This window comes from Trachinotus anak, unplaced genomic scaffold (genome assembly GCF_046630095.1).
Source record: "Trachinotus anak isolate AG129_WGS33_773 ecotype Australia unplaced genomic scaffold, CSIRO_AGI_Tana_v1 ptg000016l, whole genome shotgun sequence".
Classification (NCBI taxonomy): Eukaryota; Metazoa; Chordata; class Actinopteri; order Carangiformes; family Carangidae; genus Trachinotus; species Trachinotus anak.
In genome coordinates, this window is record NW_027273867.1 from 25,786,418 (window position 1) to 25,813,861 (window position 27,444).

The 27,444-nt window shown below is 44.5% G+C and overlaps 1 protein-coding gene and 1 long non-coding RNA gene across 3 annotated transcripts in view; one reads left to right on the plus strand and one right to left on the minus strand.

The window, feature by feature from the left end:
• Window positions 1–26,920, plus strand: part of LOC139634518 (glutamate receptor ionotropic, kainate 5-like) — a 446,396-nt gene extending 419,476 nt beyond the window's left edge. The window contains exon 21 of the transcript XR_011693977.1: window positions 26,820–26,920. The gene's annotated coding sequence lies outside the window, so the exon portion shown is untranslated. The remainder of the gene's footprint in view (window positions 1–26,819) is intronic.
• Window positions 16,980–22,963, minus strand: LOC139634504 (uncharacterized). 2 transcript variants are annotated; one of them, XR_011693969.1, is made up of 4 exons: window positions 22,608–22,963; window positions 22,163–22,270; window positions 21,902–22,053; window positions 16,980–19,603 (listed from the first exon to the last, which is right to left on the minus strand). It is a non-coding gene; the product is annotated as an uncharacterized lncRNA (long non-coding RNA). The 2 variants fall into 2 exon arrangements; XR_011693968.1 differs by having other exon boundaries at window positions 22,163–22,963.
• Window positions 26,921–27,444: the final 524 nt, after the last annotated feature.

Here is a 27,444-nt window from a genome sequence, read left to right on the forward strand (position 1 = left end):
TGTTTGACAGATGAGTAAGAAGTGAATCCACCAGTCTCCGTAAACTGTTCAAACTGAACCAGACTTATGATGTGATTCCACTGACATGAAAAGATTCAGTCTGTAATTCTGTGCTTAGGGTTTTCATCTGTGGTTTCTGTTCTTTTTTATTACATTTCTAATCAGTAAAGTTTATAACTGTCTGTTTTTCAGTGTCACCAAAGTGTCGACATCAAAACAAAGAAGTTAAAATTTTGTGTTCACTAATTTTTCCACAGTTAAGAGAAGAGAGACCTGTTTGCTCCAGCTGTTGACATCTCTCTGTGATCAACAGTATTCATCAGGCTGTGGCTGTGACCCACTCTAATCTGGTTTGTTTCACACACTGATGTGTGGAATCTAATGCTGTGTGTGATTTGCAGCTTGTGCGCTGCTGTGGTCCTGCTCAGGTGTGTTTGTGTATCGCTGTCGACCGCTCCGCCACATTAAACAAACTCCCGGCCCAGTGTCACTGAGATAAACTCCTGCACACCTTGGTGTCCTCAGAGGCCGCGCCGACTCATTTACCAACATGGAGACTGATGTGTTTATCAGCGAGGCAGCAGACCTGAGCGCCGCTTAATGCGTCTGTAAAATAAACCCAGCATGCACTGGGGGAGCAGCTGCAGCCCCGACACCTTCACTATCAGCTGAGAGCACTGAACACACAAAAACACCTGATATCAGACACATGAATGCACCACAGGAGGTACACAACACAGGCCAGGACACACACACACACACACACATGAATTATAATAAGAAAAGTGAAAGTGTCTTTGAAATGAAATTATTGTGTTTTAAAGGTCAAACTGATTCGTCCAGTGATTTAATTTGAGCTTCAGAGGAAACTGAGGCCTTTCTCACTGTTTCATTCACTGATCAATCAATCGATTATCAGATGTCAATACCTGTCAGATGTATTGATAATGTGATGGAATAAAACGACCTGACGGAGATTTTATCTGTTCATCACTTCACAAACAGAAAAATATTAAAGTAATTTAACAGACAACTTAACAACAAATAGGGCCCCTCCACTACACGAGGCCAGATATACGGGGCCGGATACACAGCTTGTGCCTAAACCTAATGTTTTATAATGAATTGATGCAAAGAGTACAGTTATAAAAGTCTGGGGCCCCGAGGTCTGAGGAGTCTAAGGAGGTCTTAGGTGGTCAGAGGGGGTCTGAGGGGGTCAGAGGAGGTCTGAGGGGGTCCGAGGGAATCTGAGGGGGTCTGAGGGTCTGCTAATAAAGAACAGTTTCACTGCAGAGAAGATTAGAGTCAGACTGGATTCTGGAGTCCGTAAGACAGGACGTGAGGCCGACCTGCTCCTGAGTCTCAGGTGCATTGTGGGTATTTCTGTGACTCAGTAAAGTCTGAATGAAACTCAGTAAACTCCACGTTTGTCCATTTAACGTGACTGACACTTCTGAGCAGCTCTGCCGCTATCGAGGGGAACGCCCCCCCCCCCACCAGCAGCAGTAGACCACCACTGTTCTGAAGCACAGATCCATCTCCAGCTTTTTCTCTGGGTCCTGACAGCGTGGAGACCGCCTGTCATCCTGCCTGTCAGCCTCCCTTTAGGAGCAGTGACAAACTGAGGCAGACACACACACACACACACACACACACACACACACACACACACACTCCCTCTGCTGTGTGTGTGTGCGTGTGTGTGTGTTTCCTGTTATGCTCACAGCATATTTATTCTCCATCGTGCTGAGCTGCAACTTTGTCATCCTGCAGAATCTGGATCCTGGACCTGAACCTGCCTCAGGGACACACAGTGATGCTCAACCAGCTAATACTGGACTCAGACTCCAGGGACCAGGTTTACCCTCAGTCCTGTGCGTGCGTGCGTGCGTGTGTGTGTCAGTGCAGCACCTGGAAGTAAAATCATTGATGATGGACAGGTGGAAGTTTTCAGGTGGTCCTGAGTTACAGTGTTGAATAATGACCAGAGGTGACATGATGTCACAGTGTAGCTGACCTTTGACCTTTTGCACTTTAGATCCAAATGTCTGATGACTAAACTCCTTCATCTGGTTCAAATATCTTAAAAAGACAAAGATGGAAAAAATGGATCTTAAAAATAACACCACTGTCACATGAGAGGATGTGACATCACTGACAGGCGACCAATGAAACGGAGCGTTACCGTCACAGATTTCTCTGTTTTAGAACTGATGGAAACATTAGTGTTGATGTGAGAACACAACTCAACAACACATAGAACAGAGGTTCTGGTTGTTTTAGATGTTTGAACAGTTCAGTTACACTCAGTCATCAGTTTATTAGGAACAGCAGCTAAAACCTCCTCAGTCTGATACAACAGGAACAAATCTGCTTCATGAAGGTTTTAATGTTCAGGTTCAGGTGTTGATTCATATCAGTGAGGATCACATCTCTCTGTTTAACACAGAACTTTTCCCAGAATCCTTCAGGACGATCGTCACCTTCAAGTGTAAAACTTCTTCACTGTTTCACATTTAAAATAACATTTTATAAAAAAAAAGGCTCAAAAAACATCACTCTGGTGGGAGGAGGAGGAGGAGGAGGTGTTTATCTGGAGAAACATCATCAGTGATACACATGATCTCCATAATCCACAGAAATCATCTGACTTTGTTTGAGTCAGTTGTATCAGCGTGTAGATCAGCTCTGATAATTAATGAACCTCCTCTCTGCAGCGGCGGCTCTAATCACTGCTAATTAACTGATTCTCATCAGGCGCCATCTTGGATTTCTCCCCCACACTCCCCCGCTCTGTCATCAAGACGGAGGAGGACACAAAGAAGAGGACTGACAGGGAGAGATAAAGAGAGACGGAGGAGGAGAGGAGAGGAGAGGAGGAAACAAGAGAGGGGAGAGGAGACAAGATGAGGAAAAAAATGAGGAGATGAGAGCAGAGGGGAGGAGATAAGGAGAAGAGGAAACTGGAGGAAATGAGAGGAAAAGGGAGGGGAGACAAGGAACCAAGAGGAGGGGATGAAAGTTTGGAGAAGAAGAGATAAGGAAACAAGGTGAGAAGAGGAGTGAAGGTGAGAGGAGAAGGTAGGAAATTAGGAAACAACACAAGGAGATAAAATGAAACAAGAAGGAAGCAAAAGAGGAGAGAAGGACACAAGAAGGACAGGAGACAAAAGGGAGGAAGCAACTATAAGAAAAAGGGGATGAAGAGAGGAGGAGAAAAAGCAAAGAAAAGGAGGAGTGATGATGAAAATATCAAAATAAGGAAGAGAGAAAGATGACACAAAAGAAACTGAAGGAGAGAGAGAGAAAGGAGAAAAGACAGAAGAAGGAAGCGATGAAGGAAGAAGGAGAATGTCAGTGCTCCAAAAAGGAGGAAAACAAGAAGGAGAGGGAGGAAACGAGTGGATCGGAGAAGAAGAAAGGAGATTAAGGAAACTGAAGAGGAGGAGGAGTAGAGGAGAAGAAAGAAAAGGTGAAGAAAAGAAGGACAGGATGAAAGGAGAGATGGTGTGGGATAAAAAAGGAAGGAAGGAGGGGGAGATGAAGAGAAGTCAGGGGAGGATTTGGGGGGGGGGGGTGTAATAGTGTGGTTACCTGAGAGACGGTAACCACGGCAGCAGAGCATCTGACCTCCAATCATCCTTCCTGGATATTTAAGGATATTTAATCTGTCTGTCAGTGTGTGTGTGTGTGTGAGAGAGAGAGAGAGAGAGAGAGGGAGAGAGAGGGAGAGAGAGAGAGAGAGAGAGGGAAAAAGAGGGAGAGAGAGAGAGGGAGAGAGAGAGAGAGGGAAAGAGAGGGAGAGAGAGACCCTGCTGTGGTCTCACTGTGACCCTGCTCTCGTTACCTGGCGGCTGCTGCAGGTCCTCAGGTTTCAGAACTGTTCTGTTTCCTCACCACAGACGTCGGACGGATTCATCCACCACTGAAAATGGAAACAGTAGAAATTACTGAGTCTGTATTTAAACTATATGTGTGAGGTGAATTTGAACCAATCAGCTCAGAGCTGAGACTCAGACAGGTGTAGAGACACAGTGAAGCAAACACAGTGTGAGTCTGAACATGATGCTGATCACTGAGGAAGTGTTTACACTGGACCTCGGTGTGAGCTCCATATTTTATTCATCATGTGAAATGAGAAATAAAAACAGTTGCCCACCTCACTGAGCAGCTCGTGTGAATTCTTTATGAAGTCTTATTGGATTTTAGATCAACTCTCCTGCAGGTCGATCACATGTCTGAGCTCAGGCAGACGGAGGAGGACACGACTGCTCAGTCACATCACACCTGGAGCCAATGGAACAAATACAGAACTGATGTTTGACTCAGTGAGAGTCTCTGCTCTGTTCCCACTGCCCCACCAAGACTCAGAGAAATGTCTCCCACAGCTTCCTGTGTCGAACAGCTGCTCAGGTGTGATGGAGGGAACTCAGTCTGTCCTTACTTTCAAAATAAATGTCCCCACATTTCATCCCATTTCATCACTATACTGTCCTGTTACCAAAATGTCCCCACTTTACAAAAAACTGTCCTCTACAACTTACAGCTGTCCCCTAAACGCCTCATGTGCAGATTATTGGTTAACACCAACTCCAGCACACATCATCAGGGGCCCCATGTTGGGGGCGTGGGGGAATTATTAAGTGTATTTAAAGCTGTTTATAGTCATTGTAAAATGTGTCAGTATGGGGGCCATCAGGAGCCCCTTTGTCCTTGAAGGCCCCAAGCATTTGCCTGCCTCTCCTGATGGTGCGCCCCTATGTAGATTCTTTCTACACAGGGACGAACTTTCCAAAAACATCATGAAATTATATTAAATGTGTCTGAATGAAACAGAAGAGACAAGTTTATTAAAACGTTCCTCATCATTAAAGCAGCAACTGAAACAAAGAAAGAAATGAGCTCAGCCTCTTTTCTCTCCTCAAACCTACAGAAACTCAAACTGCTCTTCACCATCTGATCCAGAGTTAACCAGTGAACACCTGAGGTCTGCCTGCAGGAAACTCCAATAAAATATTCCTTTGAAGGACTTTAATGTGATATTAAAGCAGCCGTCAGCGATCATTAACCCACGCCTTCTTCAAAGCTTCTTACTGTAACTGTATTTCTGCCGCCTGGAAAACCCTCACAGGCTAATTTAACACAGAGCTTCTCACACAAGACTCAAGTTTATCTTAAGATTTAGTTTGAATATGTGGAGAGGATTTATCTGACTGATGTGTAACTTAACTTCTTATAAAGGTACAATTACAAATCAGTTCCTTTAGACAGAATTAAAATTTATTGATAAATATAATCACAAAGGTTTTTATTTTATACATAATCTGCTCAGAGGTTAAAAATTATTCTTCTGACAGTCACAATTATTCAAAAGGTTAAAATGTGAAGTTTGACTCACTGAGGAAACACAATCACTTCACTACAAATTAATGTTTTTCCTTCAGCTTTAAAACTTTTGCACATATTAAACTTGATTTTCTCAATTTTTACGAGCTGATACGACGACGGGTTTTAAATAACTTCTGAACATTATTTTGCGAACTGAAAATCTTATTTAATCTCACAGGATCAGAAACTGAAGTTTCACCGGGAAAAAAACCTCAGAGAAGTTTGACATGTCCTAATTAAACATATAAAAATCTGCCTGGCAACGAACACAAGGCAACATTAGCAACATTAGCATGTTTCCATCCAACAAACAGTCTAGACCTAGAAACACTCTCATGAACCGGCGCTGTTAGCATTAGCTTGAGATTAGCATGTTTACAGGCTCCATCTGAAACAGTGGCAAAAACTTTTCCTCATCACAGATTCTGGGACGCGAAATCTGCCTGACAACAGTCGACTCTGTACAAACAACACAAGGGTCACGCCCCCCGCCTGCATCCACAGCCCTGCTTAGCATACAGCGCTGTTTGTCTTTGATCCTCCACTGCCCTGACCTGCTTTAGATCCTGGTGAAACCCCTCATTAGAATATCAAAGTTAATCTATTTTACCCCCAAACTCGTCTTGTGAGGGCTGAGCGCCGAGTTTTTCCCTCCGCTGCGGAGCGTTGTCCCCTGAGGAGAGCGCTGCGAGCCGCTCTGCAGGGGGGAAACCAAACTGCTGCACAACAAGAGGAGGAGGAGGTAGCCACACAACCAGGCTCTGAAGTTTCCAGAGGAGAGCTGAGGGAGGAGGTGATGCTGTTTACTGCTGCATCCTCTGAGGGGTCAAAGGTCAGGAGCAGTGATGGGCTATCACTGTGTGAAGTTAGAACTGTGCTATGGGCTCAATAAAGGGTCAATATTCAGTATTGTATGAGGGAACTGAACACAACAGGATGGTTATGATGGTGTGCAGGGGCTGCCTGACTCACCTGTGAGTAGTGGTCCGTCTTTACTACTGGTCCTGGTTCCCCGGGGACTGTTATTGCTGATGGACAGGTGGACTATTTAGACTGGGAGAGTTGGTGAAATGTTGTTGCTAGGTAGCTGATTGTTGTTGTTATTGTCAGAAATGAGCAAAGTTGTTCATTGTGTTTATATTTTCATGTTTGTGTTCTCTGATTTTCTATCGGACTGAGGTCATTAAAGCTTCTGCTCCGTTATTTTATCAGCTGAAACTGACCTGGCAGAGCAGGTGTCAGGTTGAATGTGGTAAAATAAACAACGTTTACGAAGAACAATCAGACACAATTAATTCACTTTCACTGTAACATTAGTCTGATGTCACGAATATGTCTCCATATATGGACACAGCTTCTCATTACCTGGGACAAAATGCTAATGTTGCTGCACAGCTGGCTTCACAGTAACCTGATGTTGGTTGTTGTTCTGTGTTGAAGGTTTTAACACCAACACAGTCGAAGTGAAACTCGACTCACTGCTCAGATTCCTGGACAGACATGGCCGTTCTTCACTTTGTTGGTTTGGAGCCTCCGGTCGTCTCTCCGGGCTTTTTCTGCCGCTGCCTGAAAAGCTACTGCACACACTGTGTGTGTGTGTGTGTGTGTGTGTACTCACATATATTCTAGTAATACCATGTGTACCTCTGCTGATCCCTGCAGGGAAACGCTGGCGCTCCCGTCTCTTCTCTGAGCGCCGTTTCCCCGCAGAGAACGCCACGAGCTGATCTGCAGGAAATGAAATTAGAGGAAAAACAGCTCTGAACTGTACGAGGGCTGATTATAGACGAGGCTGAGAGGGGCTCTCTTTTCCTGTTCCTTTGAGGAACTTGTGTTTCCTCTTTCCCACATCCATCAGCAGGTCAAAGGTCGGAGAAGTGGAGAGTGGTGTAAATGTGGATGAGGACTGTGATGAAGCATCTACTGAAGAGCAGAAACAGAAAGATTTAAATTCTCTGTTTTCATTCTTTTGAACAAAGAGACAAAACAACAGAGACAGGAGCTCCGAGGCGTCAGGGGCCTCGCTCCCCTCCCAGCCCACTGAGCTGCTCTCTGCCAGGGGCAGAGCTCAGCAGACAGCCCCCTCCTGACCCTGGAGCTCCAGATCTGGTGTTTCCCAGGACCCGGACTGACACACACACACACACATACACACACACACACACACACACACCAGGTTTGTGAGTTCTTGTTCTGCTATCTTTGTGAGGATCAAGGTGTAAAACTTAAGCCTGAGCAGTGAGGAGTCGTCTGGGAGTGTGAAAACGTTTTGTTAAAGACTGTTTTGAAAAACTGTGGAAAATCAGGAAATTGTTGAAAGTTCGGACATTTGTGACTTGAGGATGTTTATTAAAGCTCCAGATTTTAACTTCTCCTGTGTTTTATCTGAAGTGTTGATCTTTTTTTGGTTTTTTTTGGTTTTAAGAACCAAAAACCATCTCAGTGTAGTTTTACATCTCCTCTCTCAGGCTTCTCTCTGGAGCTCTAGTAACAACAGGTCAGTCAGCCAATCAGAGGAGAGGATCTGAGCCTCTCTTCTGATTGGCTGACTGTTTTCTGAGTGATCAAATAAAAATATAGCAGATTTCAGGTAAACACTCAGAGAAACCGAATCCTGCAAGGTTGGATGGTGGGTCCAGGTGGGCGGGGCATTGTTGTGACATCACAAAGTTCCAGAAGTCCTGACGGCTGGTTTTAAGTCTCAGTTTCTGAACACAGACATTTTTTTCAGAGAAGAACATTTTCTAAATTCTGATATTTAGAGAAGAACAATTTAAGTCTTTTACAGAGTTTGGCCACAGTGACAGTTTGGTCCAGTGAGGACACTCCTTCCTTTAATGTCCAGTTTAAAACAGTAAAGACTCAGATCTCCTCTGTCCTCCCTGTGTTTAGTCTGATAAACAGACGGTGTTGAGAGTGTTGTCAGTCTGGAAACTTGAGCGTGTGGACAGAGGTCATGGCTCTCTGCCGACACTCACATCCACTTCCCTGAGAACCAGGGATGTAAACACTTCCTCCAGCTGGACTGGTGGGATTTGTCAGGGTCAAAGGTCGCGGGGTCAGGAGTTAGTGAGTAAACAGAAAGAGATCAACACAGGCGGGAACAGAAGGAACCAGAGAACCATGTTGATGTGTGATGAGTCTGAAGTCGAATACAAACAGCAGAATCTACCAGCTGCTGTCTTTATATCTTAATTCTGAATTAATAATTTATCTTCATGATCTCTGTGTTCCCTTGTGTGGGCGGGGCCTCGGGACTACACCTCCACTTTACTCTACTGACCTTTGGCGGGTAAAGTCTCCCTCAATATGGAGTCGTTACTATAGCAACAACGCACAACATTATCACAACGTCCTCTTCAAGGCAACACACGGAGGATACTGAGAGAAAAGTCTGCACCTCCTCAGTTTGTGGAAGAGAGATGTTACATTGATGATGATGGTGATGATGATGATGATGAAGATGGTGAAGATGGTGATGATGATGATGATGATGATGATGATAGTGATGATGATGGTGATGATGATGATGATGATTATGATGATGATGAAAAGCTGGAATTTCTGGAAGTCAGAGTCCAGGTGTTTTTCCCATCAGGACTCAGGTTCAGGATGAAGAGGGGCTTTTGGCGGGATATCCCAGCATGCACCAGGCAGACAGAAAAATAAATCCTCCAGGACAAAAATGACGACGAATCTGAACAGCTGAGTTAGTTTCTCTGGCTCCTGCTTATGTCCCTGTGTTTGACTTAGTCTCAGGGAGTTTTCAAGGCCGTGACTCACCTGCTGTAACACACACACACACACGCAGAGCTCCCATCAGATCCCTCTCACCTCTGAAGTGTAAACAGACTTTGAATCAGCAGGCGGTCGGTCGGCAGTCTGAACCAGTGATTACTGGAGAGAGAGAGAGAGAGGGAGAGGGAGAGAAGGAGGGAGAGAGAGAGAGGGAGGGAGAGAGAGAGAGAGAGAGGGAGAGATGGATGATGAAGAGGAGGAGGTATGGAAGGAGCTGCAGGAGAGCTCCTCTTCATTAAAACCATATTTAGCTTCAGCTGTGGGCTGCTGCTTCATTAGCATGCAGGGGGCTGAGTGTGTGTATCTGTGTGTGTGTGTGTCTGTGTGTGTGTGTTAATTACAGTTGTGACAGAGGTGAAACAGCCGATAAGAGGCCAGCTGTCCTGTTTGCATCTGAAATTAATCATCACAGTGAAGAATCTGTTGAATTAGATTCAACACGTTTCAGGAAGTAGAATCATTTCCTTTACAGGTGATAAATAAATAAACATAAATATTAAAGTTTTTAAAACTTTTCTCTCCAGGTTCAGACTCAAACATCTTCACTGACACAGCTTCAAACATGTGGAGATTAATCTTAATTGTTTTTCAGGGATAAAAATGAACTAATTGCTGAACCCAGACCCCTCAAAGAGCAGTTTGTCGACGGTTCAATTTACAGATGTCCTATGAACGCATCATGTACAGATAATGGGTGCACACTGGTGTCAGCACACGTCCTCAGGGGCCTCATGCAGGGGGGGTCTGGAGCAGCAGCAGTGTCCTGTGAAGTGTCTCTATGGAAGGTTTAATGTGGTTTATAGCTGTCATTGCAGAATGTGCCGATATGAGGGGCCATAAGGGGCCCATTTTCCCCTCAGGGCCCCAGACATGCGCCTGGTTTGCCTCTCCTGATGGGCCCCAGCATGTTCACTGGTGACCTCTGATTTAAACTGGGATCAGACTGTGGGAACATTGTGGAGCATGACACCAGTAACTGACACCACCAGTCCAAGTGAGACTTGTGTCCACGACTCCGCTGGTTCTGGTCCCAAACACACAAACCGGTCCTGTCTGCCGGTTCTGGTCTGGTTTTATGTGAGTCCAGTCCAGTCACCGTGCCACAACAGAAAACAAACAGCTGTTAATGATGTCCCTGTCCTGCAGTTTGAGTCTGTCTGTGATGAAGACCAGACCTGGACCTGGACCTGAACTTAGACCTGGACTCTGTCTCTTTTTCTTTAACCAGCAATTAACATAAAAATCAAGTCTTTTTTTAGCCTCTTCTCCATCCAGAACCTGCTGATTACAGCTCTTTACCTGTCAATCACACACACACATTCACTAACACAGCTGTTGACATTTGCAAACACACACACACACACTTTGACAGTTTCCACCTGTTGTTGTTTGGCAACCATCAGACTCCAACAAGAGAGGAAATTAGTACTGATGATAAGTGTGTGCATGTGTGTGCGTGTGTGTGTGTGTGTGCGTGCGTGCGTGCATGCGCGCGTGTGTGTGTGTGCGTGTGTGTGTGTGTGTGATGGAACAGTTTCAGGTTTCTGTTCATTAATGAGCCAACTGCAATTACAGTTTTTCTGCTCTAATTAGCACCATTCATCCTCTACATCCCTCCCTTCCTTCCTCCCTCCCTCCTCCCTGTGTCGTTTTCCTTCTATGTCTCCTAGTCAAATATGTTTCCTTCCCTCCTCTCCCGTCCCCTCCTCCCTGGATGGACAGGTACACCTGACCATCAGTGTATATTCAGTTCGTTTCCGCTGGTGAAACCAACAACTTGCTTTGTGTTGCTTCATGTGAACAAACCTCCCAACACACCACAACACAAAGACACACAAGGTGAACTAAACTTTAAAAAGTTTTAAAGGAAATTCTTAAAGGAAAAGTCCAGAGTCTGAGTGTGAAACACTGAGGCTCCTCATTCTGTACTATATATGTGGTCTAGACCTGTGTATATATATATATATATATATACACAGGTCATCTGACCTCACCATTTACCAATAAAGGTCCTACTACTTCTACTATGACAACCCAACATCATTTGCTCTCCATACAAAAATATAATTTTTAATGGCAAGTTATGAAAGGTCCTTCTCTAACTTTATGATGTCACAACAAAGCAGTCACCACCCTCAGCCACGCCCCAAGCCCCGCCCACCTGGACCCACCATCCAACCTTACAGGATTTGGTTTCTCTGAGTGTTTACCTGAAATCTGCTATATTTTTATAGGATCACTCAGAAAACAGTCAGCCAATCAGAAGAAAGGCTCAGATCCTCTCTTCTGATTGGCTGACTGACCTGTTGTTACTAGAGCTCCAGAGAGAAGCCTGAGAGAGGAGATGTAAAACTACACTGAGATGGTTTTTGGTTCTTACAACCACAAATATATCTTCAGATGGAGATCAACACTTCAGATAAAACACAGAAGAAGAGTAAAAGCAGAGTAAAACCTTTAATATTAGAAACACTGTGGCTAAAGGAACCAGACTTGTCTCTTGGTAGAAAACAGGAAGATAACAGTCTTCAGCAGAGACTCCTGGACCTGAAGAACCATCAGGTTTCACAAATCCTCTATGAAATCTAAATTCCCCATTTAAATCTGAAAACCAGCAGAGTTCGAGTTAAATTAGAGTCTGAGTTCAGGGCGTCTGAGCAGAGTTTGGTGGAGGAAGAGTGTGATGAAGAAAGTTTGATGCTCCAGTTCTTCATCAGAGAATCAGGTCAGCGTCTTTGATGTGGAGATGTTTGGTTTGTTCTGCCGAGCAGAGGATTAAAACCAACAGGAGGGAATTAAATCACCTTCAACTAACAGAGCTGAGCCTCAACACAAATTACTGATATTTAAATAATTTCCCACGTTTATCATCACTTATTATATAAGTCAGAAACTCTTTCACCTCTGTTTTCTTTCAGTCTCTCTGTCTTCACTTTGGTGGAGTCTCTGATTAAAGTTTCAGAGTTTTATTTTTCCTCGTTTTCTCTCAAGTGATCACATCATTAATCATCATTAAAGAGACAAGGATTCACCCCACTGCTCTGTTTGTTTGTTTGTTTGTTTGTTCTTCCTCAGAAAAACATTATTCTGCAAAAATATGAAATTTTCAGTTTTCTAAAAACTGGATTTATGTGTTAAATCCTGCAGTTAACATGTAAATGTAACAACAAAATCTGTTTTAATGACAAAAACAAAGAGGAACAGGACAGAGGTTTCACCACAGTGTCAAATACAATCAGACAGGATCAAAGGCCCAAAGACAGACCAGGATCCCAGTCTTCAATGTGGTCTAACTAATCCAGACTAACGTGCTGTGATCAGGCTAATTCTCCCTCAGATAACATGGGTCTTTGGAGGCTGTTCACATCCAGAGACCGAGTTCACATCCAGAGACCAGGTCCACATCCAGAGACCAGGTTCACATCCAGAGTCCTGTCTGTGGTCTCTCCCTCCCTAACCTCTGACCTCTGTGATAAATCCACAGCAGTTCTCAGGTCTGTGAAATAATCAGCAGCTGTGTTCAGTCCTCTCTCCCTCTATAAACTCAGATGATCCTGAGCTGAACTCAGACTAGCTGGTGGTCTCTTCAGGTCCACCTCCATCTGAGGACTTGGCCTTTGTTAACAGATAATAGGCTGAGGTGTGAGCCGGAGCTCTGCAGGTCTTTACTGAGACCAGGAGTCCTCCTCCCTTTGTGCCACAGGGTCACATCTTCCTCCTCCTCCTCCTCCCTCTCCTTTAACCCTGACCTCAGATCTTTGTCTCTTGTCTGCACATTTCTACTTGTTGTTTAATCTTTTTTTCCATTTCCTCTGTCTCCTCTGTCCAGACCTTCTCTCTGTCCATGTTTTATTCTTTTATTTTCCATTTCTTTGTTTCTATAAACGCTGATCCTAAGTTAATGTGTCATCCTTTTGTGATCTTTATTCGTACTGATTTATTCATTTTTGAATCTTTACTCTCTCTCTCTTTGAGTATCAGTAACAACCCCACACCTGCCGGTGTAGGGGGGGTATCTCAGGAGACACTGCAGAGTGAGGGTTGATGGAGGACTGATTAGAGGACTTGTTGGAGGACTTGTTGGTGGATTGGTTGGTGGACTGGTTGGAGGACTGGTTGGAGGACTTGTTGGTGGACTGGTTGGTGGACTTCTTGGAGGACTTGTTGGAGGACTTGTTGGAGGACTTGTTGGTGGACTCTTTGGAGGACTGGTTGGAGGACTTGTCGGAGGACTTGTTGGTGGACTCTTTGGAGGACTGGTTGGTGGACTGGTTGGTAGAGTGGTTGGTGGACTGGTTGGAGGACTGGTTGGTGGACTGGTTGGTGAACTGGTTGGTGGACTGGTTGGTGGACTGGTTGGTGGACTGGTTGGTGGACTGGTTGGAGGACCAGGTTCTCTGTGACAGTTTAGTGAATCTGGATCCTTTTTCTGATGAGAACTGGATCCAGACTGGACTCAGGTCTGAAGCGGCTCTCCTCTGGTCCACCACATGTTGGCCATCTGTCTCTCTCCTTCGTTGAGTTTGTAGTTGGACGTGATGTTTGTGGCTGTTGTTTCTTCTTTGTTTACCTTCGTTACCTCATTAATTTACATCGTTTTCTTCTTTGATTAATTTCCTGTTGTTCCCTGTTGTTGTTGTTTCAGTCTTTCCTTTTCATCTTTCTCCTTCATCACTTCTTCTTTGTGTCTGTGTTAAATTTCTCTCCCTCTTTTCTTCCTGCCTACGTCCTCCAGTCTGACCTCCATGCCTCCTCCTCCTCCTCCTCCTCTGCAGTTGGGCAGAGATTTCATGTTCAAAGTCAAGGTCAGGAGGCAGCGGGGCTGCCGGAGATAAGCAGGAGGAGAGTACTGGGTTTGAACCTCCCAGAGAGATGAGGAGGAGGAGGGGGAGGATGGGGAGGGGGAAGAGGGGGAACCCAGATACAAAGGGATGTGGAGACAGAAGAAGGCGACGTCCACTGAATCCAGTACACTCTGATATTTTCACATGCAAATTACTTCTCTACACCAACCGGCAACAGTGAGGGTCATTTCCTTCAGGTGGGTGTTTCTATGGTTTTCTGCCTCTGCAGCTTCTCTCTGCTTAAATGTCTCCAGATGAGTCATTGTCAACATCCTGCTCTTCTCCTCATCGTCCTTCTGCTCCTTCCAGCTTCATTTCTTCTCCAGATGTTTTAGTGAGCAGATGCCATCACAGGTAAACTGACCTTCAGTCAAAGTCCATCAGTGTCATCAGTACTTAAATGCTCTCAGTCTGCATTTGAGTCTGGACCTGATTCTGAGTCAGTGAGCAAACTGTTGTTGTATAGGACAGATGCCGCATTTGACACCATTGATCATAAGATTTTATTACAGAGACTAGAACATATGGTCGGCATCAAAGGAACCACACTAAGCTGGTTTAAGTCATATCTGTCAGATAGACTCCAGTTTGTTCATGTTAATAATGACTCCTCTATCATCACAGAAGTTAGTCATGGAGTTCCACAAGGTTCTGTGCTAGGACCAATGCTCTTCAGTCTATATATGCTCCCTCTGGGAAACATTATTAGGAGGCGCCAGATGAATTTCCATTGTTACGCAGATGACACCCAGCTGTACTTATCCATGAAGCCAGGTGAGACTAACCAGGTAGCCAAGCTTCAGGTGTGTCTTAAGGACATAAAAACCTGGATGACCACTAATTTCTTACTCTTAAATTCAGACAAAACTGAAGTTATTGTAATTGGCCCAAAACACCTCAGAGATACACTATGTGATAATATTCTGACTCTGGATGACATTACCTTGGCCTCCAGAGCTACAGTCAGAAACCTTGGTGTCATTTTTGACCAGGACTTGTCCTTTACTTCACATATAAAGCAAGTCTCAAGGACAGCCTTCTTCCACCTGCGCAATATTGCTAAAATCAGACCCATTCTGTGTCTAAAGGAAGCTGAAAAACTAGTTCATGCATTTGTTACCTCAAGACTGGACTACTGTAACTCTTTATTGTCAGGATGTCCCAAAAATTCAGTAAAAAGCCTCCAACTGATCCAGAATGCGGCAGCACGAGTACTGACAGGAACTAGGAAACGAGATCACATCTCTCCTGTGTTAGCCTCTCTGCATTGGCTCCCTGTAAAATCCAGGATAGAATTTAAAATCCTCCTCCTCACCTACAAAGCCATTAATGGTCAGGCACCATCGTACCTTGGAGAGCTTATAGTTCCCTATTTTCCCAATAGGACACTTCGCTCTCTAAATGCAGGTCAACTTGTGGTTCCCAGAGTTTGTAAGAGTAGAATGGGGGGCAGAGCCTTCAGCTATCAGGCTCCTCTCCTGTGGAACCAGCTCCCAGTGTGGGTTCGGGAGGCAGACACCCTCTCTACCTTTAAGATCAGGCTTAAAACTGTCTTGTTTAGTAAAGCTTATAGTTAGGGCTGGCTCGGGTATGTCCTGACCCATCCCTTAGTTATGCTGCTATAGAGCTAGACTGCTGGGGGATTCCCATGATTCACTGGGCGCTCTCTCTCTATTTCTGTCTCTCTCCCCCTCTCTCTCTCGATAACTTCATGCCATTAACTTTGTATTTTTTCTCTCCTGTAGTTTGTGCTTCTCCTCTCTCTCCCTCTCTCTGTCCTCATTCTGCAGGTCTCTCTGCCTCGGGAGCAGCAGGATCCAGATCCACCACTACTCATCTTTACTATTAACCACTGTTACCTGTCATTATTATTGATAACACCATTACCTACACAGCTGTTCCTGGTCTCTCTCTCTCTCTCTCTTCTCTCCCCTCTCTTCCCCCTCCCCCTCTTTCTATCTTCTCCTAAACCCAACCGGTCGAGGCAGACCCCCCCCCACCCTGAGCCCGGTTCTGTTGGAGGTTTCTTCCTGTTAAAAGGGAGTTTTTCCTCCCCCCTGTCGCCAAGCGCTTGCTCTTTGTGGGAACTGTTGGGTTTATTCTGTAACAAAGTAAGGTCTTGACCTGACCCTGTAAAGTGCCTTGAGATAATGTATATTATGATTTGGCGCTATACAAATAAAATTGAATTGAATTGAATTGAATGTTGTGACGTCTTAACTCCAGCTGTTAAGTAAAATAGAAACCAGTGAAGTATCTGAGATTTGTCCAGTTTCAACAGCAACAACTAATCAGAGCAGAGGTCTGTGGATCATGTGACTGTTCACTGATGCAGAGGAAATAAAAGAAAGACGTCTGCTACCTCATCGTGTCCAGCTTCAGAGTCAAGGCTCATTTCTCCTCCACAAACAGCCTTTTTATCGTTGTGTTGTATCTTTGAACTGAGAGAGTCACAGACTGGTTGACTCAGCGTTGAGTGGAGCTGGTCCTGTTCATTCAGAGCCTGATCCTCCTGAGCTGAAGCTTTCATTGCTGCAGAAAAGGCTGTCATCAGAAAGGCTATTCACTCTCTCTGACAACAGCCCTCAGGTTTCTCTGCAGCAGGGTGACTGACAGTGTCCGGCAGACAGGTACAAGCTGCAGCTGTTTCCTCACACAGCCTCATCAGGCTATATCACGTTTGTCCTAATGTTCATGAATCAACCTGACGTTAGCCTTCAGTCTCCGGGTTACATCCAGGGAGGCAGCAGCACCATCATTACAGAGTAAATAAACTACCGGTAATAGCTTCTGGAAACAACTGAGCTGCAGTGTTGGTTTGACTCTGTGCATCAGACAAATTCAGCAAATCACCAGATTTTACTGTAAGAATTCACCTTTGACGTCAGTAACATTTTGAGTGCAGGACTTTTACCTGGAACAGACACTGTGGACCTCGTTAACATCACTACTTGGTTGTCTTGATATTAAGTGTTCTCTGTTGTATATAAATGTTGTTTCTAGGTGACAGGGTTGAGTTACAGGAAGAAACAACATGAACTTTATCATCAACAGTGACTCCTAATCTGTAGGAAAGTTTTTCTGAAAATACCCTGAACTGCTCAGGATTCATGCAGTGAGGAAATAAAAAACTGGCTTCAACAGAAACAGTGATATTTATATGAAAAGATGATTCAACAGAGCAGCTGCAGAAACACACTCACACTCGATTCTAAAACCAAAGCTTTGCTCTTGTTGATCATCATGTTTCCAGCTTCATGAAGACACCTTTTGTTTTCATTAAACATGTTTTTCACATGTATGAAATGATGCATTCGCTGCACTTCAGCTGTGGAAGGTGGTTTCTGTGAGGCTGTGATCTATCATTGTCCTCAATCCAGATTCCTGTGTGTTCATCAGAGCAGCAGATTACAGGCCTCAGGTTCCTCTCTGCACACCTGCAGCGGCAGCAGCTAATCACAGCTCCTTCATGAGACGAGGAGCTCCACTCTCACATGTGAATGGTGCTGATGAGCTCCCCAGAGGAGGTGATTGAAAAGAGTCCTGTTGCTGCTACGCACTGTCCTCACCTGAGCTGGGGGGGAGGGGGCAAAAGGTTTTTATTGGTCTCACATGAGTCTGTTTCTTAAAGTCAAACCTCAAGTTCAATCAATCAGTCAATCAATCAATTACTTTATTTGTCCCCAGTGGGGCCACTGGGTGCACAGCAGTGGGTATACAGTATATGCACTGAGAGCATAAAAACATAAAAACACAGGGCCATGAAAACAACACCAGAACCAAAGGAACAAGGACAATACGTTCATACATATAATAGGTTGATAAAAGGAAAACACAAACCTGGGTTTGGATGTGAACCTGGAACATAATTCAGCCACAGAAACAACATAACTTCTCTAATGTAAGGTTTAGATGTCCATTCATACGTATACTTATAGAGTTATTTTACTAAAACATATGAACAGTGTTCTTAATTATTTACACATTTATGTTTACACAATTATTATGTACATATTTATAAGTTCAAATATTTACATCTGCACTTTTGAAAACAGTTAAAACAACCTTTCCTCTTATTTACCTCAGCCTAAGTCCTCCTAGCCTCTGATTGGTTTGTTTAGTGACATTTGACTTAGAGACAGGAAGTGTTGTGGTTGTGAACAGTGATCCAGACACCACACACTGGACCCCGATGTTACACTAACATAGAAAAGTCATTTCTTTTGTGATGCTCATCCCACCTTCTCACACACACACACACACACACACACACACACACACACACACACACACACACACAGCAACTCTCCACAAAACTGGTCATTTGCTCCCTGGACTGTGTTTCATTGTGTAGTTTTGCTGTTTCCTGGTGACAGTCTGCAGAAGGTCACAGACATCAGACTGAGTCAGCTGTCACGGCTTGGACAGGGGATTGAGATGCAGCTCTGATATATTTTCAGGTGTTTGCTCAGCGCTGATGAAGCTGTAGGAGGAAGCACTTGTCCTGATGTGAACCGCAGACAGACACACAACCAGCAGTAATTCCTGCGGGATAATTGTGTTTGTTCAGCCTGATGTCTGACAAACAGCCGGCAACAACCTGCAGCCTGCAGTTTAATCAGAGCAGGGAGGGAGGCTACTGTATGACTGAGCTCTGTCAGTGTGACCCTTGGTAGACCAGGACCTGAACTGAATCAGGATGAGACGGTCTGGTCTATGAAGGATGTTCTCTTTTCATCAGCAGCTGTTTCCACTCTTTCCATTACATCACAAAGCAAGGTCCTTGGTTACAATAGTTGTACCTTTAGCTGTTGAACTGAGCTGAAACACAACACTGACATTTCACTGTTTTTACCCCAATGAATCTTGGGATATGTTGAGCCATGAAGGATCCATGTGTTGGAGCCTTCGTTGTCCAGGAAAGTAAGGACGCATTCAAAATGGGGCACAGTGAATTTGTGCATTTTTGTTAGCATACTGACAAAGACCTACCTATGGCTCATACAGCAGCCTTAACAATGACTCATAGATTGATGGACCCACATATAGACCTGTCACAACATGTTTTTATTTTGTGTTAGGTCATAATGAGTTGGACAGAACAAAGTATTATAATTGTTATTTCACTGATAAAAACAGGGACATATTTTACATCCAGCCTCAAACAGGGACGATCCTGGACAAACCAGCAGGAAGACAGCCAGTCTTTACAGATGTGTGGAGCAAACACAGTAAAATAGAAAAAAACCCATAGACCCACACGGAGATGAGCCAATAACAGTTTCAGGAACGTCTCTGAGCTTCTCCGATGTCGTTCTTCCTTTTCTTTCTACTCTCGTAACCAACCTGTTGGGCGACCTCCCAAAAAGTCCAGGACCTCTGTCTTTTGCATAGGTCACGATGTTTTACAGCAGACAGCCTCATAAATCTGGTAAATGACGAGAGGCAGATCTGATGACCGCATACATCACAGAAAGGTCAGCAGCACGACGGAGCGCAGGCTATCTGTCTTCTCGCCGTGGAACTGAAGCTCTACGGCGGTGACACAACGGCGTGAGTAATGAAAGAAACACCTGCAGACACGAGGAGACGCATTAGTATGGAGGAGGGACGAGCAGAGACCTTTACAGAGGAGGAGGAGGGTCGGTGGAGACATGAAGCCCCCACACACAGACTGAAGGTCGTCCAAGGTCTCGTGGATCTCTGCAAACTGTTTAGACGCATAAAAGTTTTAAACAGGAGAAAGTCTGTTTACATGAGGAAGTTTCAGTTTTTCCAAAACTCTTCAGCTGCTCAGTCACATCCAACTTGTACCTGACCAGATACCACCTCCTCCCACACACAGGAGCCACGTTTAAATCAGTGATTATTTGAACCAGGTTTGGTTCGTAACAGTGGCTGGTGTCACTGAGGAGTTAAATCTCAGTCTTTCTACCAGAGCCAATCAAATCGCAGCATGGCAGCAGATGGTCAGTGTGTAGGGTTGGACCTGTTCTGACCTATTTCAACTGATTTTATTTACTTTTTATATTGTTAAGCACCTTGTTTTGCAGTCTTTGTACAGAAGGTGCCATCTGAATAAAGTTTGATTTGATTTGTTCTCCTTCCAGCAGGTGGAGCTGTGACCCACAGATGACCTGCTCTACATATTGTCTGTTATTCATAAAGATAAACAAGACAAAAATTGATTTGTACCAGGCGTATCTGTGTCTTTGTATACAACTTTTTTTAAACAATTTTTAAATAGGTAAACAGAAAATAATATATATTTTCACAGTTTTTCAAATTATGTGTCAGATGTAATGTAATAATGAAATTTCCACATTAATAAAGAAAAACTGAGAAATTAACTTTGCAGCCCCTTTTGTCTGTGAATAGTGAACACACAGTATTTTATAGCAGAAGGAGTCAGAGCTTTAACACAGAAACAAGAAGCTCTCAGGGACTTCAGATACACCATACACATCATACAGTGTGTATATAGGTTACATATATATATAGAGATGAGAGAAGTGAGAGGCTGTGGGAGCATATGACAGCGTCTGACAGCACTTACACATCACAGCCTGCAACACACTCAGAGGAAGAAACACAGTTATTAAAATAAAAGCACTGAACACACATTTTCTGTCCAGTCACGTACAGAGGATGGATTTTATTCTGATGGGATTGTGTGTAATTGTGTGTCAGTCTGAGTCACAAACAAACACACACTCACAAACACACAGTCACAAACACACCTGTATCAGTCTGACAGAGAGAGAACATCATCTGTTTCCTTCAGCCATCACCTTAAAGGGACAGTTCAACTAACTGAGGTCAGATGTTCAGATTGACACCGCTCTCATGTCTGTGCTGTCAATATGAAGCTACAGTCAGCAGCTGGTTAGCTTAGCTTAACATAAAGTCTCTAACTCAGCCAGTGTTAGGTTTCTATTAACTTAAAACTCAAATCATCTGAGATCTAAGACTTTAATTTTAGATGTCTTTCCTCACCCAGCTCTGATTGGTCACTGTGAACTTTTTGCATGCCCTGCCCCAATCAGTTGCACCTGTGTCTGGTTACCTGCTCCCAGCCTGTTCCCTCTTGTTTCTCTGAGACTGCTCAGGTTGGATTTCCCATTTTTCTTCATCTGCCAATCGGCTAATCAATGAAAGTGTCTTGTATAGTGGGGGCCAGCAGGAGCCCAACAATAAATGTTATCCCCAGGGCCTGAGACTGGATCTGTCCTCACCTGTGAGGAGTGGGCTCGCGGAGCGGAGCTTCAGCAGGAGATGGTTAATAATGTGAAGTGAGAAACAACATCATCCTTCAACATTATTACTGCAGAGACAGAGCCAGAGTTCAAACAGCAATATTACATAAATCATTTATGAGCTGTTAGAGAGCCAGCAGAGGTCCCCGAGTGAGAGGCTGTGTTTGGAATAAGCTCCAGTCGCCCTTCAAGCTATATTGTTTCTCTGAGCCCACCCCCTCGACTAACCCCCCACCCCCATCACTCGCTCTCTCCTCGAGTCTTTTCCAAACAAAGACACTGATCTGTATTCAGTTTGCATGTAGAGGATGGAGGGATGGAGCCGCTGGCAGCTGCTGCCACCCAGACAGAGAGAGAGAGAGGGAGGGGGAGAGAGAGAGAGAGAGAGAGAGAGGGAGAGTGAGAGAGAGAGAGAGAGAGGGAGAGTGAGAGTGAGAGAGAGAGAGAGAGAGAGAGAGAGAGAGAGAGAAAGAGAGAGAGGGATGGAGGGATGAGGATAGAGAGAAGAGTAACTATCCAGACACTGGAGCTGAAAACTAGTGTGTGTGTGTGTGTGTGTGTGTGTGTGTGTGTGTGTGTGTGTGTGTGTGTGTGTGTGTGTGTACTCAGACTAACAGGGAGCTGCAGCACACACTGAGGTGGATTCACCTCCGGTGAGGTGGAGGCAGAGATGATCGTCTGACTGGAGAGGAAATGAGGACTGAAACAAGTCGGGGGGAGACTCTTTCTCCTTCTCTCTGTCCCGTTTCCTGTTCCTCTCCACTGTCCTATAAATAAAGGTTTACAAACGACCAAAAAATAGCTTCAACAAAAACAAAAAAACAACAAGTTGATGTTTCATGACTTTGAAAAAGAAGGAACAGTGACTTGTTTTACCGCCAGCATTCACAGGACAGGGATCAGTCCTGGAAACCGGCAGCTGCAGTTTGTGCCTGTTCATCCTGGGCACTGGTTCATTCCTGGATGACTGTTCTTTATGTTTCTCTGTACACAACAGTAAAACTACACTCAGACCGATACCAGTGAGGACGTCAAAGTGACAGGAAGTCATTCATTTTCTATGAGAGCCAGTGTCTCTTGGCAGCAAACAGCGTTATGCCCGTTGGCGAAGCGTCTTGGATTTTGTGGCTGAAAAGTTCGGTTAACTTTATGGTAAAGAGCTATAATTCAGTTCAGGCGGCAACCAATCGGAGTGTAGAAGTGCTCCACTCTAGTTAACTGATGTGGGTCAGACAGTCACTGATTCACACAAGCGTTCTGCTATCTGTAAGTTTAGCTATTGCTAATTAGCTAATGTTAGCATGAGCAACTGTTAACTCACCAGTCAGGAAGAAATATTGTGATTCAGCATCAAACTTCATCCTTTACTCACCAACATCTGTCTCCAGAGGTGGAGACAAATACCAGTGTTATCTCTGTCTCCATCACGTCTTCTCTTCTGCTGAAGTTAGCATGCTAACAGCTAGCCTCAGCCCATCTCCTCACTTTCTGATCGTGGCTCACTGTAGCCTGTAGGTTATAACCTGTGGTCGTGTAAACACAGCAACGGTTGAAGAGAAAACTTAACAAAATTAAAAGCTTTGTCCTTTAAATAAAGTTTGTAAGACCAAGAGTCCTGAACAAACGTCAACAGCACTCTGGCCACTTCCTGTACTGGATACTTCCTGTACTGGCCACTTCCTGTACTGGATACTTCCTGTACTGGCCACTTCCTGTACTGGATACTTCCTGTACTGGCCACTTCCTGTACTGGATACTTCCTGTACTGGCCACTTCCTGTACAGGATACTTCCTGTACTGGATACTTCCTGGAGCTGAATCATTGTATGGAAACGTCATTTCTAGGTGACCGGGTTGGACGGAGATCAGGTTTCAGTTTATGTAAACAACATCCTGTTTTAATACAGAATATAAATTATATCGTGACAACAAAACATTGTGATGATTTGTCTTCTTTAGTATCTTCTCCCTCAGTGACTGAAACAACACACACACACAAACACAGACTCACACACACACACACACAGGGGCAGGATAAATGTCTCTCATTGGCTGTGTCCTTCAGCCTCCTGAGGGAGAAGAAGAGTGAAGATGAGATGACTCACAGTAATTAACAGCTAATTAGTAGCTCACCTTTATGACATCATGAGGAAGAATCTGTGAAATAAATCATCAAATTGACACAGAAGCTGTAAAATACTGTGTTACTGTAAACTGTCCTTGGTGGTGCATTCAAGGACACTGGTACATGTGAGATCTGTACACACCTACATGTTTTGTCTTTTTTTTTGGGGGGGGGGGGGGGTTAAGAGCCACAGCTCAGTGTATGAGAAGGAAACACTGAAGAAGCTGATGGCTTTTTAAATTCTCCATAAACAGATCTCAGATCTGTAGATGAGAAAAAACCTAAAACAAACAGAAACCAGTTCCACATGACAACAAGTGAATGTAACTTCAGATTATCATGGTTACACAGAACAGACAAGAGGCAGAGTGTGAAATAAAACAGAGGCAGGAAGAGAAGAAGAAAAATCCTGCAGCTGGAAGATTCCTGTTTTGATCAATAATTCAGGAGAAGAAGAAGAAAAGGTTTTTATGTCACCTTCAAAATTCATGATCAGGTTTTTCTTCTAGAAAAAGCTTTTAGAGGTTAAAGTCTGAGCGCTGCAGCAACCGCTACCAGGTTTCAATTATGTTCCTCTTACACACAGACACACACACACACACACACACACAGACACACACACACACACACAGACACACACACACACACACACACACACACACACAGACACACACACGCACACACACACACACACTTACAGCTGTAGTTTCAGTGGTCTAACATCCCTGCAGCAGAGTGACTCAGTGCTGGAGAACTGCTCTTAAACAGAGGCCAACCTGCAAACTAACACACACACACACACACACACACACATTCACACACTGTGCCCACCATGAGGGCAGGTTAAATTGGTCGCCCTCAGGGACCAACGCATGAGTCACCGTTATTCATGAGAGCTCTTGTGATCAGTGTATCTGTGTGTGTGTGTGTGTGTGTGTGTGTGTGTGTGTGTGTGTGTGTGTGTGTGTGTAAAACCTGACACACCTGAACTCAATCTGAAATAATATTTTGTCATAGAAACAATCGGACTCGTCGTCAGGCAGCTGTCACCGGAGCAACGAGAAGCTTTTCCCCTCAGTGCAGCCACGCCAGGCGTCTCGCTGTTGCTAGGCAACATGTACATAACAGTTATTTATATGACGTGTATCAACGTGATCACTTGATCACAAACCAGACAAACACCTGAACACCTGAACCTGACCTGGAGATCAGTGACTCAGTCGTGTTCCTCCATGTTCCACATTCGACAAGAACCTGGAGGATTTAAGAAGACAGAACCAAGAATAGGAACCTGGAAGAGACTGGACAACACCTGCTTGTTTCCTGTGGGGGTCCAACACAGCAGGTGTTGTCCTGTCTCAGGTTACAGGTGGTACAGCTGGTGGTTCTCTGCAACACTTGACATGACGGTTAGAGACTCACAGAACAAAAATAAAAATCCAGTCACCTGACGCTGGCCCCTCCCACTGGCTCCACCTGCAGCCTCCTGATGTAACCTGACCTTTCCCGCCCTCAGACCTGGACCTGGCTCAGCTCCCCTCTCCTGCTCTGTTATTAATGAGGACAAACCGACCCATCACGTGTTCCCTGAAGGTTCGTCATCACTTCGGCTGATCCAGAGAGACGGCGTCCCTCCTCCTCTCGGCTCACCCACTCGCTCCCGTCGGGCTCACACACGCCACAAACAGATTCTTCAGAGTCTGAAATCGCTGCAGACGACTGGCACCAGCTCCCGGTTCCTTGGCCAAACCCTGCAGCCACCTGAACACAGGAGGACTCCACTTCCTGACAGAGCTCCAGCTGGGAGACACGGACCTGCAAACTCCTCTCATCCGTCTCAGGCTGATTGTGTCCAACATCTGCCAGAGTCAGACAAACAGGAAGTACTCCTTTCAAAGTTAAAGTACAGAAGTATTATCAGAAAATTGTCATTTAAGTACCAGAACTGCGAGTATATACTTTCAATTTCTTAACGCCTGTATGTAATATGTAAACAGCGTTTTAAAGGTCTATATTTTACTCTTCTCATATTTTCTTTTACTATGTTTATGTTTTTTTTTTATTATCTGTTAACCATTTTTGGAGAGGATGCTGAGGTACAGTCCTCACTAACTCCTGTTGGAGTTACAGACAAGAAGTTTGGGAACCAGTAAATGTAAAGTTTAATGTGTTCACTTTCCTATAGTTTCATGGAGGTAAATGAATGAAGTGATATATGTTTATACATTTAATTGTACAGAGATTAACCAGGGTTCTGTGATGTTTACATGAGAAATCAGTCAGTGTTTAAAGTTCCATATTTTACAAAGTGTTTTATCTGAAGTGTTGATCTCCATCAGAAGATATATTTGTGGGTTTTAAGAACCAAAAACCATCTCAGTGTAGTTTTACATCTCCTCTCTCAGGCTTCTCTCTGGAGCTCTAGTAACAACAGGTCAGTCAGCCAATCAGAAGAGAGGATCTGAGCCTCAGCTTCTGATGTTGACGACATGTATGTTCAAACAGTCAGAACATCAGATTCAAACCTCAAACTCTGCTGACGAGGAGGACGAGGAGCAGAACGACCATCCTCTTCTTCTCTGGTGTGACTGACGTCAGTTTGTTATTGTAGATGAGAAGTCAGAGGATCAGGAGGAGATGTGATTCACTTCACAATCATCCAGGAGATGTTGAGATGTTTCAATCTGGACCACAGAGATGCAGACGTACACAGAGCTGAGGAGTCTGGTCCTGATGAAAAGCTGCCATCGTCTCATCTCCTGCCTCAGCTGCAGTTTTACATTTCACCTGGAGGATTTCCCTCTAAAACAAACGTCTCCCTCTGGCAGCGCCCATGTGGACATCCCTCACTGTTAGCCGTTAGCGGTTAGCTGTCTCTTAACTGTTCAGCTTCTCTCAGACACAGGAGAGACACACAGGAGAGAGGAGATGGAAACACTCAGCTGCTGTCACTTCCCTCAGGCTAAAACTCTCAGTCTTTGCTCCAGGCTTCACCACATCCTCCAGGGTCATTTACTTTTCTATTTCATCCATTGTTTCTGGAAGAAAAACCAAGTTTAAATGAATTTAAATACCAAGTGCATCATTTTGCAGACGTGGGACTTTAGGTGGGATCAGTTTCCATACTTTGCTCTGATGATTTGCGGGTTCAGTCTGACACCAGGGACTCAGACTCTCCTGGAAACCTCAGGTGGGTTGGTCCAGCATCCTGGAGAACCTGCCTCCGTTCTTCTGTGTCTTCATGTGATCCAGACTGACTCCATGAGGCTTAGATCAGGTCTCTGTGGTGTCAGACCATCTGCTGCAGGACTCCTGGTTCTGGACTCTGAATGAATCTGGGGCCAGTCAGATGCCTCCTGAACCTGAATCTAAAGAATCTGAACTGAAGAGACTTAAGTTTTTGCACAGATCAGACCCAGACTCAGATGAGGAGTCTGAGACCAGAATCAGAGACTAGCAGACGGATCAGAACCGTTAGCGTAGTTAGCATCTTTTATTTGTTTATGTTGTTTGTTAGCTTGTAACTGGCAGTGGCTGACACAGTGTAAGCGGTTGTGCTAATGATAACTCTGGCTCTGTACTGACAAGGTTTCAGGTGTATTTAGCCCCGCCCCCTGTCCCCACAAGTTGACAGGATTGGTTCCTGGTTCTATGACGTATGAATCCCTGACTGTCTGAATCTGTTTTTATGAGACTGTAATTGGTTCAGTGCAGTTCAAGGTGGAAACACTCAGTCATGGTGTCGACTGATTATTTCATCATCATGTGTCTTTATTATAGAAAAACATCATGTGGACGTGAACCAGGTGAAACAGCTGATCTTCATTCTTAATATGAAATAAAATCACAAACGAGTGGAGCATCTCTCTGACTCCGAGCACAAGTATCCCTCAGTTAAACATTTTATCTCAGTGTTATCTTATCATAAATCGCTGACGGTGTCATTATACACTTCACCTTTGCCAGGGCAGGAACATATTTTCATCATCAGGAGGGAGGGGGGCAGGGGGGTTAGGACCTATAGAGCAGAGTG